The 18,926-nt window shown below is 40.7% G+C and overlaps 1 long non-coding RNA gene across 2 annotated transcripts in view; it reads right to left on the bottom strand.

Annotated features, from left to right (window-relative positions):
* Positions 1-18,373, bottom strand: part of LOC131381814 (uncharacterized) — a 36,738-nt gene extending 18,365 nt beyond the window's left edge. For both annotated transcript variants that reach the window (XR_009210762.1, XR_009210763.1), the window contains exons 1-4: positions 18,297-18,373; positions 12,119-12,237; positions 10,580-10,621; positions 9,824-9,920 (exon numbers count right to left, since the gene is read on the bottom strand). This is a non-coding gene — a long non-coding RNA (uncharacterized LOC131381814). The remainder of the gene's footprint in view (positions 1-9,823; positions 9,921-10,579; positions 10,622-12,118; positions 12,238-18,296) is intronic.
* Between the last annotated feature and the right edge of the window lie 553 nt (positions 18,374-18,926).

Here is an 18,926-nt window from a genome sequence, read left to right as displayed (position 1 = left end):
GCAATGATTAAACACCAAGGGAAGGCTGCCTTCCCAGTCTGTGACCGGCACCAGAGTTTTGGGTCCACAGATAAAACATGTCTCCTTTGTCTCGACCAGAAAATGAAAGGAATTGAAATTAAGAGAAGGGAGAGATTGAAGTGTGGCGCCAAGATTGAAAGGAGAAAGAGGTTGAGGGATAGTGAAGGAGGTTGGAGAAGAGAGTAAAAAGAGGCTACTTACCAGATTTGAAATTGGTGAGATGTTTCTTGGGCTGGTTGGTCTGAGGACCTGAGGTCGTAGGTGGATCTTTCTCATGGAGCAAAGAGCAGGAGGACAGGGTATTGATCTCCTGTGGGAGGTCCCCTGATCTGAGTCATGGCACCAAATTTCATGCACGTCCGTGTGAAGAGACCACCAAACGGGCTTTGTGTGAGCAATAAAGCTTTTAATCACCTGGGTGCAGGGGTGCTGAGTCCGAAAAGAGAGTCAGCAAAGGGAGATAGGGGTGGGGCCGTTTTATAGGATTTGGGTAGGTAAAGGAAAAAGGGGAGTTGTTCTCTGACGGGCAGGAGTGGGGGTCACAAGGTACTCAGTGGGGGAGCTTTTGAGCCAGGATGAGCCAGGAGAAGGAATTTCACAAGACAATGTCATCAGTTAAGGCAGGAATGGGCCATTTTCACTTCTTTTGTGGTGGAATGTCATCAGTTAAGGCAGGAACCGGCCATCTGGATGTGTACGTGCAGGTCACAGGGGATATGATGGCTTAGCTTGGGCTCAGAGGCCTGACACAGGGATCACAAAATTCTTCAGTAACTTGAGGAATATGATGTACTTGTAGTTCTGGGAATTTATACTCTGTAACAAGTAGTACAGGGCCCATTTATGGTTCCCAAGAGTACCAAGGTTAATGTCAAGTTAATGTCATTAGAAAAAAATAAACAAGACTCCCACTTTTTTTTTTATGAATAAAGGCAATTTCATCAGTAAGGCAATAAGGACAGAAAACGTATCTTGCTGACATATTAGTTGAGTGGTTGTCTGCGTTTTTAATTTCAAAGAAACTCAGAAAGAACATGTAATATCTTCAATTTTGATTATTCAGATAGCTGTAGGGGAGTCAAAACTCCACCTCCATCCTCTTTGGATTCTGGCTGGACCCTAAAGTTCAATCTATATAGACAGATTAACAGGAGAAAAGCATACAAATTTATTTAATACAAGTTTTACATGGCACAGAAGTCCTCATAAGGAAACGAAGACCCCAAAAAGCATCTAGAGTCACTCACTTGTATACTGAATTGGACAACGAACACTGTTGCAAAATGTAATAAGGCAAAGGGGCTTCGGCTAGGGTAGTTAATTGGGTAAAGAAGCGACTAAGAAGATAAGGGTTAGTTTAACAAGGTCAGCTTGTGGAGCTCTCTCTTGACTTCAACTTTCTGTTCTCGATGATAAGAGCGTTGCTTTTATAGGTAGCTTGTCTTTCACATGGGAATGCTGCCTCCTGCTTTTCAGAAACACAAAAATGGTCAGAGCGATTTTTTTGCACCTACTGTTTTTTAAGTACCTTGAACAGCAATAATCGTGATGCCAGAGCAGCATATTTTGGGGATGGCATATTCTTAACTCCTTCATCACCAGGAACTACATTGCAAGCATTTCAAAGAGGATCTTCATTGTTTTCATCTCTAGCCTCTTTCTACTCTTCCAACTGAGTTGTTTGACTTCTATTTTTATGATGTTGTTGTTTTCACTATGTGAGCCAAATTATTGGTGTCACTCATGAAAAGCCATCTAAATGGCATTTATTTACTTTAATGCTGATAGGAAATACAAATAGTAATCTGGCTGAAAAGAAATGTGTCTGTTTTCCTGCAAACTGTTGTATAATAATGGTCAGTTGGGAGGCAATGGGTAAACTGCAGTCATTCCTTCAAGAAACCCAATCTGCCTTCCATGGACCTACTTAGCAAAAGCAGTAAGAGCTGCCCATTCCTTGAACCTGTGGCTCCTGTGACTCTAAGATAATTCTTCCTGGAACTTGTTTGTTGGTTGTACTCTAATCCAGGACACTGTTGAGATGCCCCTGAAGATTCCTTAATAAACAGTCTGAAGGTACTCATTTATTAGGATTAGAAAGTGAATCTACATTTTAGGAGCCAGGCTAAATAATGACAAACATTCAGAGTCATATTTTTCATTTATTAGAATGACAACATTCCAGGTCATGTGGTGATTCAGAGATCTGAATCTGAATTTCCATTCTGCCACTTAACAGCTATCTGACTTTGGACGTCTTGCTAAACTGCTCTGGGTTTCATTCAGGTGCTGACTTTTAAAGTAAAAAAAAAGAATGTTTTCCTTTTTGACTCCAAAGTATTTTTTATGATAAGAAATAAGATAACGAATGTAAAAATGACATTTAAGCTATAAAAAGCTATAAACTATTATTAAGATAATCCAATAAATAGGGTGCATGTATTATTGCTTATGTTTACATCAGTGTGGTGATAAATCCTATCTGCTCTATGTTTTTAAAATAACTAAGACTAGATAAAAGAAACCACAATACCTTTTTGTCCCCATTATTTTTAGCTCCAGAAGTATGTTGATTTGGAAGCAAATCAACTTGATGCTTATTAGATCTCAAAGACTGCTTGCTGTGTTAAAGTGGCTTGGGATAAAACTTGAGTTAATACTACTCAAGATTTCTCTTCCTCTCAAGAAAGAGAAGATGATCATTTTCAAAGACTGCACATTTGGAGACAATGTCTTGCCTCTTCATTAAAAGCCTGGACAAAATTTTCATAGACTTTGTGTTCAGAAAGCACAGATGCACAGACATGAGGGCAAATAAGTGTCTTTCACTGAAGAGAGCCTTTAGTGTGTCTCAGTAAACTTCCTCAGTAAGTTAATTTATTAACATTAATATATAGATTCCTACATGAGATCAACAAACTGACTTTTTAAAAAATGAAAAGAATCAAATTTGGTCTACATTCCTCTAAATGATGAATTTTACTAACTTTTAGTTACTGAAGTAACCAGTTTTGGGGTATCAGATAACTTCAGTCAGAATATAAATTTGGTAGATCAGAGATCTGGCCCTTGATGAAGTAGGATAAACAAAGATACAAGCTCTTTAAAAAGAAGTCATTATATCCAGAAGATACTTGCATTCATATGTTTCTCACAGCACTATTTACAATATCAAAAATATAGAATCAACCTAAGGGTCCATCAACCATCAACGGATGACTGGGAAAAAAAATGTCATATAGGTGGCTGACAAGATGGCCATATGGGAACAGATCTGATCTGCAGCTCTCAGGAAGATCAATGCAGAAGGCAGGTGATTTCTGCATTTCCAACTGAGGTACCTGGCTCATTTATTCGGGACTGGTTTGTCAGTGGGTGCAGCCCCCAGAGGGTGAGCCAAAGCAAACCCAGGAAGTGCAAGGGGTTGGGGAACTCCCTCCCCTGGCCAAGGGAAGCCATGAGGGACTGTGCCATGAGGAACAGTGCATTCTAGCCCAGATACTATGCTTTTGCCATGGTGTTTGCAACCTGCAGACCAGCAGATTCCCTCGGGTCCCTACACCACCAGAGCCCTGGGTTTCAAACACAAAATGGGCAGCCGTTTGGGCAGACACCAAGCTAGCTGCAGGAGTTTTTTTTTCATACCTCAGTGGCACCTGGAATGCGAGACAGAACCATTCACTGCCTTGGAAAGGGTACTGAAGCCTGGGAGCCAAGTGGTTTAGCTCAGTGGATCCCACCCTGATGGAGCCCAGCAAGCTAAGATCCACTAGCTTGAAATTCTTGCTGCCAGCATAGCAGTCTGAAGTTGACCTAGGATGCTTGAGCTAGGTGGGGGAAGGGGCATCTGCCATTACTGAGGCTTGAATAGGTGGTTTTCCCCTCACAGTGTAAACAAAGCTGCCAGGAAGTTCAAACTGGGCGGAGCCCACCAGCTCGGCAAAGCTGCTGTAGCCAGACTGGCTTTCTAGATTCCTCCTCTCTGGGAAGAGCATCTCTGAAAGAAAGGCAGCAGCCCGAGTCAGGGGCTTATAGATAAAACTCCCATCTCCCTGGGACAGAGCACCTGGGGGAAGAGGCAGCTGTGGGCACAGCTTCAGCAGACTTAAAGGTTCCTGCCTGCCGGCTCTGAAGAGAGCAGCATATCTCCCAGCACAGTGCTCAAGCTCTGCTAAGGGACAGACTGCCTCCTCAAGTGGGTCCCTGAGCCCCGTGCCTTCTGACTGGGAGACATCTCCCAGCAGGGGTTGACAGACACTTCATACAGGAGAGCTCTGGCTGGTATCTGGCAGGTACCCTTTTGGGACGAAGTTTCCAGAGGAAGGAACAGGCAGCAATCAATCTTTGCTGTTCTGCAGCCTCCGCTGGTGATACCCAGGCAAACAGGGTCTGGAATGGACCTCCAGCAAACTCCAGCAGACCTGCAGCAGAGAGGCCTGACTGTTAGAAGGAAAACTAACAAACAGAAAGGAATAGCATCAACATCAACATAAAGGACGTTCATACAAAAACGCCATCTGATGATCACCAACATCAAAGACCAAAGGTAGATAAATCCACGAAGATGAGGAAAAACCAGCTCAAAAAGGCTGAAAATTCCAAAAACCAGAATGCCTCTTCTACTCCAAAGGAGTTACCCACAAAGGGAAGCCCATCAGACTAACAGTGGATCTCTCTGCAGAAACCCTACAAGCCAGAAGAGAGTGGGGGCCAATATTTAACATTCTTAAAATAATTTTCAACCCAGAATTTCATATCCTGCCAAACTAAGCTTAGTAAGCGAAGGAGAAATAAAATCCTTTACAGACAAGCAAATGCTGAGAGATTTTGTCACCATCAGGCCTGCCTTACGAGAGCACCTGAAGGAAGCACTAATTACAGAAAGGAAAAACTGGTACCAGCCACTATAAACACATAACGAATTGTAAAGACCATTGACACCATGAAGAAACTGCAACAACTCATGGGCAAAATAACCAGCTAGCATCATAATGACAGGATCAAATTCACACATAACAATATTAACCTTAAATGTAAACAGACTAAATGCCCCAATTAAAAGACACAGACTGGCAAATGGGATAGAGTCAAGACCCATCAGTGTGTTGTATTCAGGAGACCCATTTCATGTGCAAAGACACACATAGGTTCAAAATAAATGGATGGAGGAAGATTTACCAAGCAAATGAAAAGAAAAAAAGCAGGGGTTGCAATCCTAGTGTCTGATAAAACAGACTTTAAACCAACAAAGGTCAAAAAAGACAAAGAAGGCCATTACATAATGGTAAAGGGATCAATGCAACAAGAAGAGCTACCTATCCTAAATATATATGCACCCAATACAGGAGCACCCAGATTCATAAAGCAAGTTCTTAGAGACCTACGAAGAGACCTAGACTACCACACAATAAAAGTGGGAGATTTTAACACCCCACTGTCAACATTAGACAGATAAGACAAAAAATTAACAAGGATATTCAGGACCTGAACTCAGCTCTGGACCAAGCAGACCTAATAGACATCTACAGAACTCTTCACCCTAAATCAACAGAATATACATTCTTCTCAGCACCACATCACACTTATTCTAAAATTGACTACATATTTGGAAGTAAAACACTCCTCAGCAAATGCAAAAGAAGGGAAACCATAACAAACAGTCTCTCAGATCACAGTACAATCAAATTAGAACTCAGTATTAACTCACCCCAAACCTCACAACTACGTGGAAACTGAACAACCTGCTCCTGAATGACTACTGGGTAAATAATGAAATTAAGGCAGGAATAAGTAAGTTCTTTGAAACCAATGAGAATAAAGGCACAACATACCAGAATCTCTGGGACACAGCTAAAGCAGTGTTTAGAGGGAAATTTATAGAACTAAATGCCCATGGGAGAAAGTGAGAAAGATCTAAAATTGACACCCTAACATCACAATTAAAAGAACTAGAGAAGCAAGAGCAAACTAATTCAAAAACTAGCAGAAGACAAGAAATAACTAAGATCAGAGCAGAACTGAAGGAGATAGAGACACAAAAACGCTTCAAAAAAATCAATGAATCCAGGAGCTGTTGTTTTGAAAAGACTAACAAAATAGATAGACCACTAGCCAGACTAATAAAGAAGAAAAGAGGGAAGAATCAAATAGATGCAATAAAAAATAAAGGGGATATCACCACTGATCCCACAGAAATACAAACTACCATCAGAGAATACTATAAACACCTCTACACAAATAAACTAGAAAATCTAGAAGAAATGGATAAATTCCTGGACACATACAGCCTCCCAAGACTAAACCAGGAAAAAGTTGAATCCCCAAATAGACTAATAACAGTTCTGAAATTGAGGCAGTAATTAATAGCCTACCAACAAGCCCAGGACCAGATGGATTTACAGCCGAATTCTACTGTAGGTAAAAAGAGGAGCTGGTACCATTCCTTCTGAAACTATTCCAAATAACAGAAAAAGAGAGACTCCTCCCTAACTCATTTTATGAGACCAGCATTATCCTGATACTAAAACCTGGCAGAGACACAACAAAAAAAGAAAATATCTGGCCAATATCCCTGATGAACATCAATGTGAAAATCCTCAGTAAAATACTGGCAAACAGAATCCAGGAGCACATCAAAAAGCTTATCCATCACGATCAAGTCAGCTTCATCCCTAGGATGCAAGGCTGGTTCAACCTACACAAATCAATAAATCTATCACATAAACAGAACCAATGACAAAAACCACATGATTATCTCAATAGATACAGAAAAGGCCTTCAATAAAATTCAACATCCCTTTATGCTAGAAACTCAATAAACTATGTATTGATGACACATATCTCAAAATAATAAGAGCTATTTATGACAAAACCACAACGAATATCATACTGAATGGGCAAAACCTGGAAGCATTCCATTTGAAAACCAGCACAAGGCAAGGATGCCCTCTCTCACCACTCCTATTTAACATAGTATTGGAAGTTCTGGCCAGGGCAATCAGGCAAGAGAAAGAAATAAAGGTATTCAAATAGGAAGAGAGGAAGTCGAATTGTCTCTGTTTGCAGATGACATGATTGTATATTTAGAAAACCCCATTGTCTCAGCCCCAAATCCCCTTAAGCTGGCAAGCAACTTCAGAAAAGTCTCAGGATACAAAATCAATGTGCAAAAATCACAAGCATTCCTTTACACCAATAATAGACAAACAGAGAGCCAAATCATGAGTGAACTCCCATTCACAATTGCTACAAAGAGAACAAAATACCTAGGAATACAACTTACAAGGGATGTGAAGGACCTCTTCAAGGAGAACTACAAACAACTGCTCATGGAAATAAGAGAGGACACAAACAAATGGAAATACATTCCATGCTCATGGAAATGAAGAATCAATATCCTGAAAATGGCCATACTGTCCAAAGTAATTTATAGATTCAATGCTATCCCCATCAAGCTACCATTGACTTCTTCACAGAATTAGAAAAAACTGCTTTAAATTTCACGTGGAACCAAAAAAGAGCCTGTATAGCCAAGACAATCCTAAGCAAAAAGAATAAACCTGGAGGCATCACGCTACTTCAAACTCTACTACAAGCCTACAGTAATCAAAACAGCATGGTACTGGTACCAAAACAGAGATATAGACCAATGGAACAGAACAGAGCCCTCAGAAATAATACCATGCATCTACGACCATCTGATCTTTGACAAACCTGACAAAAACAAGCAATGGGGAAAGGATTCCCTATTTAATAAATGGTGCTGGGAAAACTGGCTAGCCATATGCAGACAACTGAAACTGGACCCCTTCCTTACACCTTATACAAAAATTAACTCAAGATGGATTAAAGACTTAAATGTAAGACCTGAAACCATAAAAACCCTAGAAGAAAACCTAGACAATACCATTCAGGACATAGGTCCTGGCAAAGACTTCATGACTAATTCACCAAAAGCAATGGCAACAAAAATCTAAATTGACAAATTGGATCTAATTAAACTAAAGAGCTTCTGCACAGCAAAAGAAGCTATCATCAGAGTGAACAAGCAACCTACAGAATGGGAGAAAATTTTTGCAATCTATCCATCTGACAAAGGGCTAATATGCAGAATCTACAAGAAACAAACAAATTTACAAGAAGAAAACCCTGTCAAAAAGTGGATGAAGGATATGAACAGACACTTCTCAAAAGAAGATATTTATGTGGCCAGGAAACATATGAAAAAAAAGCTCATCATCACTGGTCATTAGAGAAATGCAAATCAAATCCACTAGGAGATACCATCTCATGCCAATTAGAATGGTGATCATTAAAAAGTCAGGAAACAGCAGATGCTGGAGAGGATGTGGAGAAATAGGAAAGTTTGTACACTGTTGGTGGGAGTGTAAATTAGTTCAACCATTGTGGAAGACAGTGTGGCGATTCCTCAAGGATCTAGAATCAGAAATACCATTTGACCTAGCAATTCCACTACTGGGTATATACCCAAAGGATTATAAATCACTCTACTATAATGACACATGCACACGTATGTTTATTGCAGCACTAGTCACAATGGCAAAGACTTGGAACCAACCCAAATGCTCATCAATGATAGACTGGTTAAAGAAAATGTGGCACATATATCCCATGGAATACTATGCAGCCATAAAAAAGGATGAGTTCATGTCCTTTTCGGGGACATGGATGAAGCTGCAAACCATCATTCTCAGCAAACTAACATAGGAACAGAAAACCAAACACTGCCATATTCTCACTCATAAGTGGGAGTTGAACATTGAGAACACATGGGCACAGGGAGGGGAACATCACACACTGGGGCCTGTCAGGGGATGGTGGGCTAGAGGAGGGATGGCATTAGGAGAAATACCTAATGTAGATGACGGGTTGATGGGTGCAGCAAACCACCATGGCACGTGTATACCTATGTAACAAACCTGCACGTTCTGCACATGTATTCCATAACTTAAAGTATATTTTTAAAAAGTGATTTTTGGTGCCCAAGGTCCGGAGGCGGCCGAGGTGGCAGGTAACTGGCATATCAGCACTGCTCCAAGTGTGCACACACCTGGCCGGGCTGTCAGTGCTGGGGCTCGGCCCCCAACCCTGCTCCGAGATCCAAGCAGGCACTGGGAGTGGGGAGAGGCTAGGCAGCAGGAGCAGATACCCACAGGCCTGCAAGGGCGAGGGGGGCCCCATGGGCCCCTGAGGGTGCAGAGTGCAGAGACTCCCGGGTCCTGCACCTGGGAGAGTGGGCTCCCACCTGCTCCGTGGAGCATTCAGGCAGCTCCGGTCAAGTCTCCTCACAGCCTGGGGCAGGGGCTTCAGGTCCTCACTGCACCCGGGTGGCACCTGGGGAAGGGATGATGTCGCCACAAGTTCTTCCTGTGGCCCCAGCACTCGGGGGTGGCCGGGGGCTTTCTCTCACCCTGCTAGCAGCCCTGCCCAGTGGGAAAGCCTCTGGAGTAGATTGCGGGCTGAATGTTTATAGTCATACAGCCATCACAAAAATCTGATTCTAGAAGCTGGCTGATTTATAACAGGGGCCCATCTACTAATTCTTCTACATTTATGCATGCCTGAATATTTTCATAATGAAAAAGTTTATTAGAATTTAATACTAAAACAAAATTGATAAAACAAAAGCATTGGGCATGGTGGCTCACACCTGTATTCTCAGCACTTTGGTAAATTAAGGCAGAGGAATCGCTTGAGCCCAGGAGTTTGCGACCAGCCTGGCAATATAGTGAAACCCCATCTCTATATTAAAAAAAAATTAGCCAGGTATCATGGCACCCACCTATGATCCCAGCTACTCCAGAGGCTGAGGCGGAAGGATCAGTGAGCTCAGGTGTTAGAGGCTGCAGTGAGCTGTTATCGCACCATTGCACTCCAGCCTAGGTGACAGAGTAAGACCCTGTCTCAAAACCAAACAACAACAACAACAACAAAACAACCACATAAGCCTGACTTTCCACACTGCTGCTGTCTAAAGTGTAACTACCTCTCTTTAAAGAGACACAATAGCAGCCCTCGAGTGTCTCATTAGATAAATCAACCATGGATTAACAAAGCCAATTCAATTTTACAAATTTTGATTGAGCATCAACGATAGGCAGGGTTTTGTCTTGATGCTTTACATGTTTTTATTTCTTCGTTTCTTCACTGGTTGAAGCAGATATTCATGTTGTTGTTTTAAATTTGGTGATTTTTGCTCTTTTTCTCGAACTTTTATTATTGTCAATAGCATAAATTTAGAAACATTCTGTTCTCTCTCTCTCTCTCTCTAGATTATCTACTCTTCCTGTATTTTGTCTGTAAATAATAGAAAATTTTACCTCTGTAATTCAAAACATCTAACGACTAAGTGAAATACTTTGTGATGTGGTAAGATAATTAGGTTTTGGAAAAAGTAATGAGTCCCATGAAGTGATGTCCAGTAGAGGCAGTAATTCATTGCTACCCTCTAACAACAAGGTCTCACTTTTTGAAGCTGATTTACTCTATCTTAAGATGACCTAGGTGAATTCTGCCCATCAAAGGGCAATATACTCACTGAAGTAGCCAGTCCTAATTCTTGCTTCACCTATTTGAAAATCTTGAATGGAATAGAAAGAATGAGAAACAGTTTTAGAATGTTTTATATTACCTGCTACCTGTGAAAATAGGATCACCTATAATAAGACATTTGGGATATTGCATGCATAGACTTCATAGAGATAATGTATTTGGGGAAGGTGGTTAGAACCAAGGGAAGGCTAAATTATTTCTCTCGACAGTCCCTATTGATTACTTGGCCCCAAATGGTAGTAACTTCTGGAATTTAGGTACAACGTCAGAAAAATTAACATAAATTAAAATATTAACTCTCTATAACCAAACATAAAAGATAACATTATGAAAGCTTCCAAAAGCTTATAAAAGGCATGGGAGAATCTCTGAAACATTTATCAAAAAAAGCTCAGGTGTTCCTGAAATTTCCACCCCTCTTACAGTACCTGTCAAAGAACAGGAGCTTAGAACTGAGTGTTGAATTTATCAGCATTAACAAAGACTAATGTAAGATAAACTGTTAGCCTATTAATGATGTTATGCCCCAGGCTATAACAATATACAAGTATTGTGATATGTTTAATCAAGGACAAAGAAAATTAAAGAGTGTATGTGTGTGCATATGTGTGTGTGTGTGTGTGTGTGTGTGTGTGTATCTAGTGACTCGAAAAAAGACACCATCCCTAAGAGATATGAGAATTTATGTTACTAGAAAAGTGGACTACATAGTAAAGTAGGAAAATATTCAGGTTACCTCACAACCTACATGAAATGTCTTCCAAGACTCTCTTAATCTCTTTGCCTTATTTTGCCAAATAACCATCTGATTATTTAATCTGTATGGAAAAATCTTCTAACTTAGAAGGTACCAGGCAACACATAAAAGCACATTGGTCATTGTAAAGACAGCTTCCATTAAAAATTAAAATTGAAATTCTGCTTTGTAGATCAGTATTTGTTCTCAATTTAGCCAGCATTAGTTGTGTGACCTTGAGAAAATCAATTCTCTGTGAAGAGAATCAATTTTTTCTCTTGTACAATTACAACATGAAATTCGGTCAGTATTCCCCCAACTGTCCCTCTCAGAACAAAAGTCTTAGCAAAGTGCCCAATCTATTAGAACAACTGGACATCCACCTGCAGTCGTGTGACTATTCTGTAACTATTCTATATGATATTGTAATGGTAAATACATGTTATTATGTAACTGACGGAACCCATAGACTCTACAACCCGAAGAGTGAAACCTAATGTAAACTATGAAATTTTAGTTAATAATAATGCATCAATCTTGGCTCATCAATTGTAACAAATGTACCACACTAATGCAAAATGTTAATAATAGGGGAAAGCTAGGAGTGGTGGAAGGTTAAGAAGATATATGAGGCTAGGTGTGGTCGCTCATGTCTGTAATCCCAGTACTTTGGGAGGCTGAGGCGGGCAGATCATTTGAGGTCAGGAGTTTGAGACCAGCCTGGTCAACATACTGAAACCCCATGTCTACTAAAAATGCAAAAATTAGCCGAGAGGTAGTGGCACGCACCTGTAATCCCAGCTACTCAGGAGGCTGAGGCAGAACAATCACGTGAGCCTGGAAGGTGGAGGTTGCAGTGAGCAGAGATCGCACCACTGCACTCCAGTTGGGGGTGACAGAGTGAGACCCTGTCTCAAAAAAAAAAAACAAAAAAAAGAAGCTATATGAGAACTCTGTTCTTTTTGTCCAAACTTTCTGTAAATCTAAAACTAAAACTGCACATACACACACTATTAATTTTTTTAAAAGGTGCTCAATGTAAAAAGGATTTTATGGCCAAGTAATTTTGGAGACACTTCCTATAGTTTGTGATTCTCTTTGTGATTCATATAGAATACCAGGTATGACTGGAAAATTCTGCAGTAAAAAAAGTATGCTTAATATTATCTATCCTAGCATTTCCGAAACTTGTCATGGACATTTTTCCCCCCAAGGGAAAATGATTAACATCCTGGGGAACCAGTGTTTCAGGAGCATTCTTAAGATTCTTTCCAAATCTGGAAGTCTGGTTTTGTCTGTATTATGAACTTCTTTAGTAGAAATCAGACATCACCAAATGATTCTATGGAATCAAAATGAGAGGCTGACCGTAGGCCCCAGTAGCTCCAGGAGAGCATATTGGTGCCTTGTGAACTGTACTAGTCTGTTTTCACGCTGCTGAAAAAGACATACCTGAGACTGGGCAATTTAAAAAAAGAAAGAGGTTTAATGGACTCACAGTTCCACGTGGCTGGGGAGGCCTCACAATCATGGCAGAAGGTGAAAGACACGTCTCACATGGTGGCAACCAAGAGAAGAGAGCTTGCGTGGGGAAACTCCCCTTTATAAAATCATCAGATCTCATGAGACTTATTCACTAATATGAGAACAACATGGGAAAGACCTGCTCTCATGATTCAATTACCTTTCACTGGCTTCCTTCCACAACAACGGGAATTGTTGGAACTACAATTCAGGATGAGATTTGGGTGGGGACACAGCCAAACCATATCATGAGCCTTACCTTTTCAGCATGCCAGTGCCTAGTTTTACCACCTCTGAGAGCACCAAGTTCACAATTTTGTAAATGCCTTTAAGATAACTTAACAGGTCAGCTACTTATTAAAATATGAAAGATGTCATATTCATATCTAAGGTAAAGAAATCTAGTACCAGTCCACATATCCCACTGTTTTTTTAAGAATTTCAGAGAACTTCTCAATCAAAATCACTCCTAATGGGGAAGTTGAGAGGTCAAAGCTGGTGCTGCTGTTTGCATGAAAGGTGGGCAGCACGGCTGTGCATCTTGAGAGCATTTGCTCAATAAACACTCATTTACTGACTTGCTGTTGATTGTTCATTGCATTCATGTAAACAGTGAAGCACTGGCTTAAACTTACGCTAACACATTTTTTCACTTCAATTTTTATTCTGGCTTCAGAGTATGTAGTAATACTCCCTCTGACTCGAGGAAGAGAAGTAATATTCCCCAGTCCTGCCTCTTCCCCCCCTCCAACCCCCGCCCACAATTTTCCCAAGCTGAAAGCTTCCTTTAGAAATATCAGAAGAGTGTCAGTCAAGGCAAAAGTCCCCAGGTGTCCAGAGAAGGCCCTGGCATGACCACGGTGGCTTCTGTTCATTGTGTGCAGGACTTTTTTTTTTTTTTTTTTTTTGAGACGGAGCCTTGCTCTGTCACCCAGGCTAGAGTGCAGTGGTGCGATCTCAGCTCACTGCAACCTCAGCCTCCCGGGTTCAAGCGATTCTCCTGCCTCAGCCTCCCGAGTAGCTGGGATTATAGGCGCCTGCCACCGTGCCTGGCTAATTTTTGTATTTTTAGTAGAGATGGGGTTTCACCATGTTGGCTAGGCTGGTCTCGAACTCCTGACCTCAGGTGAACCATCTGCCTCAGCCTCCCAAAGTGCCAGGATTACAGGTGTGAGCCACTGCACCCGGCCTCTGTGCAGGACTTTTAAGGGACTTCCAGAAGCACCTTATGGCATCCTATCCTTTCAGTCCAGCTGCAGGACATAGCCACTTGGCCACTGGCAATGGCCTTCACCAAGTCCATGTTCCCTCTAGCCATTTCCAACCTTCTTGTGCTTGATCTCTTTATCTTTCGAATCCTTTGATTTAGTACTTGCTTTTGACTCCAGGTTCAGGCTGTTTTTGCTTTGATGATATGTTGACTTAGGTGTCCATGGTTCTCACCCTCCAGCACTCTCCACTGGCACCTTGTCCATGCCTGGTCCCTGACTCCATCCACCATAATCATGGGTAAGAGGTGCTCTTTTCGTTTATCCTCATTCTCAAGTATGCCCACTGGCCAGGGCCTCCAGCAAAGAACTAGAAAATATTTGATAACTGCCTCATCACCTTTCCCCCAGTCTCCTGCACAATTTCCTGTGTAGAGAGGTTTAGGGATCCACTATGGAGCTTTGCAAACTGAAGCCTGACAAGGGCTGAGAGACAAAAGGAGAAACTCACAGTTATCACGTACCTGTTGCACCAAAAGCTGTGCTTGTTTTTCACTGAATACTTATAACACCGCCATTTCACAAAGAAGATAACTGAAGCTCACAGAAATTGACTTAACTTTTCCATAGCTAGCAAGCGGCAGAACTACAATTTGAACATCACTGTAGTTGATTCCCAAGCCTACTTCTTCTCTCTCTATCTCAGTGTCTGGTTAGAATGCTTAATTCTAATATATAGACATGTGGTCCAAAGTATAGAGAAGTAAATATAGTTAAACTTACATTTCACATTATTTTTGTTACCACTTAATAAATGATCATGAATATTGGGCATATTCTTTCCTTTCCTCATGCATTCACTCAACAAATATCTGTTGAGTAACTACTAACTACATGTCAGGCACTCTTCTAAGTACTTGGAATACATCAATCAAAAACATGGCAGAAACGCCTGCAAACCTCACATTCTAGTGTGTAAGGAATAGAAAATAAGCAATAAACACAATAATAAAAAAGAAAATTGTATAGTATACTGGAAGGTGGTAAATGGACTGGAGAGAAGAAATAGAGCAGAGAAGGGTGTGGGTTAGGAGGCGATTCTATTTCTAAACAGAGTGGTGATTGAGAAGTTGTCATTTGAACAAAGACTTGGTGGAAGACTTCCCGAGGACATTGGTGTGACTGGAGGAGAGAGAGCCATGTGTGCTAGGGGGAGGGACGGGGAGAAATACAGAGACACCGGCCTGTGAAGGCCATTGAAAGGGCTTTTTCTTTTACTTTACTAAAATAGGTAGCCACTAAGTGTGCTTGAGCAAAAGAGTGATGGATGTAAGTTAAAAGGATTGCTGCACTGAGAACAAGCTGAGATTGTCTGAACATCTAATTTATGGTTGCACATTCACTGTATCTCATTAGGTTAAGGTTAGAGAGAATTTAACAAGATCAAGATAATGGCAAAAGTTCATTATGCTGAGATGAGCCACGGAGAAGAGCTGGCTGTAAGTTAAGCCTAGAATTAATGTAGTGGTGGATGTAGGATCCAAGGAAAAGAACAGTAATTAGGAAAGAAAAGTGTGGCCTCTGACTGGGGAATCTCAATTTATAATCTCAGCCTGTCTTTTCAGTTTGATTTCCTGGATGTACATCTCTCTTTTCTCCAACTTGTGGAAAGATTTCAGCTTAAGAAATGAAATTTTCTCTAAAGATTTCATTTTTAGTTACACATTTAAATTCCAATATAAGTGACCAAAAAGAATACCACTTTGGGCCCAATTCATATTTTCTAAGCAGATGCCATTAGTTACATGAAAGTCTTTCAATATCTGCTGATTGATTCTCTTGTAGTCACTGTTTTCCTTCTCTTTTCACTTAACTAGTTTCACTTAAAGAATCCGAGGTAAGATGAATAGAATCACTTTCCAAATAAATGTGAGAATTTTCTCTCTTGTCCTCTTTCAATCTTACCAGTTCCCTTTCCTCCAACTTAGAATTCAGAGAGTGAAATAAGAGAGGTTTCTCTCTTGAATAGCCAGATGTATTGCTTTGATGCTAGTTTCCCTCTTATTTAAATGATGAATCTTATTTATATTTATTAAATATAAATTAAAAATATATTTAATGAGCACCCATTACATTTAAATCGCCACGCTGGAGATTGAAGTATGAACATGAGCCAGGGATTGTGACACGCATTATAGTGCCAGCTACTCGTGAGGCTGAGGTAAGAGGCGTGCTTCAGCTCAGGAGTTCAAGGCCAGCCTGAGCAACAGAGAAAAAAGCCATCAAAAAAAAAGAAAAGAAAAAGAAAAGAAATATGAACATTGGCAGGCATACCCTCTGAGTTCAAAGAGCTCAAAAGCCAGTGGTAATCTCACGCCAGTGGGAACTTTGTCACTGGACTCTAGTTAACGGGATTTTCTAATTATTTAACCTATAGCATGGTCCCGCAGAATGAACTGAATATGAAAGGAGCATTAACCACCTCTCCTTATTGCACTGGTATTAAGGAATAGGTGAAATAAGACTTCAGAAATATTTACACGTCTAGATACATTATTGCTTGGAGTCACTTTTCATTCTTGGTGACTTTTTGTGACTTTTTTTTAACAAGATCATCCTGATCTTGTAAAATCACTACTGGAATTTCAACTTGCAGGACTATCTTATATATTTGAATGATTTACAAATAAACCCAGTACATACAAATCCATATTTAAGTAATAATTCAATAACTAATCATTCATTTTTCCAAAAGATTCATAAATGAATACTCTGAGACAAGATCTTCTTAAGCATTAAAAAATATGATTCAATCCTTTAAATATTCATAATGGACACACTCCTTTCTAGGGATACAGGTATTAGAGAGAGGTATAGTTATACCTGGGATATAATATTAACTCCTGTTAGCTCTGCAAGTTGAAAAGATAACAGCATTGAAATTGAAGATTCTATGAATGTAAAGTCCGTATCACAGAGACTGAAGGCAGTGCATTGTATCAAATAGAGGAAGACAAGGAGAAATTCATTGTCCTTCCTCAAGGGCACACTGTGAAGAAAAAGGAGCTGTACTTTTCCATTTCCTGCAACAAAAGGGGCAGCTTTTAGATGATACTGTATTTTCTTAAGGTCTGTCCTATTTTCTGTGATTGTGTTCATTTTTGTGTGTGAAATAGATAAACATACTTGTGGTAAATGTTACTAATACAAAATTTTATCTATTTGCATCTATTATCTCTCTGTCTTTTTCTATAGATATCTCTTTGTGTATATATACAGCATAAAAACCCTATTCAAGATATGTATTTTACCCAAAAATCTATCCATTCTAATTCTAGCCCACTCTGCAATCTAGTGTTGTAACGCATAAATCACCTCAAAAGTGAAAGAGGATTATGGGTCTCTTCCACTTTTCCATATATCGTATTTTAGGGCACTTCAACAAACGAAATGGTAAAGCCACTGTTGCTGTCCTAGAGACTGCAGGAAATAAACACACCATGTACGGGCACACACACACACACACACACACACACACACCCCTCTGCCTTCTTCAAGTTTATCATCAATTGATGAGACAAAAACTAAATATGTAATCTAATCGCTTGACAAGGCTAGATTCAGATAAAGCTGCTCTGTCTGCAAAAAAACCAGAAGACACAGGGCACAGCAGGTGACAGCAGGTGCCTGGATGTCTTGGTATTTCCAAGTAGCAATACCCTCAAACCAATGTTATCACCAGTGTCCAGAAGCAGACACTTCCCTTTCTTCTTTTTCATGCTTTTACTTCATTTGGAAGGAAACAAGCCTGCCTAGCTCCTCCTCTCAAAGATCACCGGCAAGTCCGGGCGTCTGCAGAGCTAGTGCCCCTCAGGTGTCTGTGTCTTCAGCACACTTGGCTCCAGGGCCCTTGCAAACAACGTGACTCAGCCCTGAATAAAGGTATGCCTCCCTGCAGACTTCCAGCCCAGCTTGGACCCCTCAGGGTGTGAGAGGTCACGAAATGCTCACAATGCATCAACTTCATTTATCCCATGAATGCCATACATCATCTTTTAATTGAAGGGAATTGTAGGGGAAAAACAGTAACAAAATATTTAAACCAAAAGAGAGTGACTCATTTCCAAAGAGAGCAGGTGTCACAATTTTAGAGGACCTGGTCTCTCAGCCTCCACCAAAGGCACTGCTGAACAGGTCCCCAAGGCGATGCAAGTGAAAAAACCCATCTGACTTACCTGTAAGAATCCCATCAACCACCTCAGTCAGTCGTCTCTTTCAGATCCCCAGGCACTACTTAGGTCCTGAAGCTATGATCTTACTGTGGTGATTTAGTGGCTGAAGGAGCATTTGGCAGTGATGACACAGCCTTGGCTCTGAGATGAAGCATATGGCTCAGGAGAGCCTGACTCATTATTTTCTGATAATGTTTACATGTTAAACCATCGACTCAGATCTAAAATATCACATGTTCTGTGGTGGCATCTGCATGCGACTGTGACTCAGTACTGGAGCTGTGGCTCCATACCAAGACGACCAGAAGGACACATCTGGTTGCCACATTGGAACCACTATGCAACAGCTGTGCCATGGCTACAGGCACCTGGACTTGCACTGTAGTTCTCCTTTTGGTCCTCTCTGGTGCAGTTTTACCTCAATAATAGATTAAATGATTAAAGTGATTAAATAATAAAAAGGACCAACTTCTGTGTCACTCGGATCTAGGTTCAAATCTCAGCTCCACAACTTAGCAAATGTGAGAATCTGAGCAAAGTATCTAGGCTCTGAGCCTCAATTTACTCATCAGTAAAATGGGGATGATAATATACCCATATCTTATGTACCCATATATATCATAGTCGTATCCC

The sequence above is a fragment of the Hylobates moloch genome, unplaced genomic scaffold (assembly GCF_009828535.3).
Source record: "Hylobates moloch isolate HMO894 unplaced genomic scaffold, HMol_V3 SCAFFOLD_18, whole genome shotgun sequence".
Classification (NCBI taxonomy): Eukaryota; Metazoa; Chordata; class Mammalia; order Primates; family Hylobatidae; genus Hylobates; species Hylobates moloch.
The sequence above is the reverse complement of the archived record's forward strand: the minus strand, read 5'-3'. Positions and strand labels throughout refer to the sequence as shown.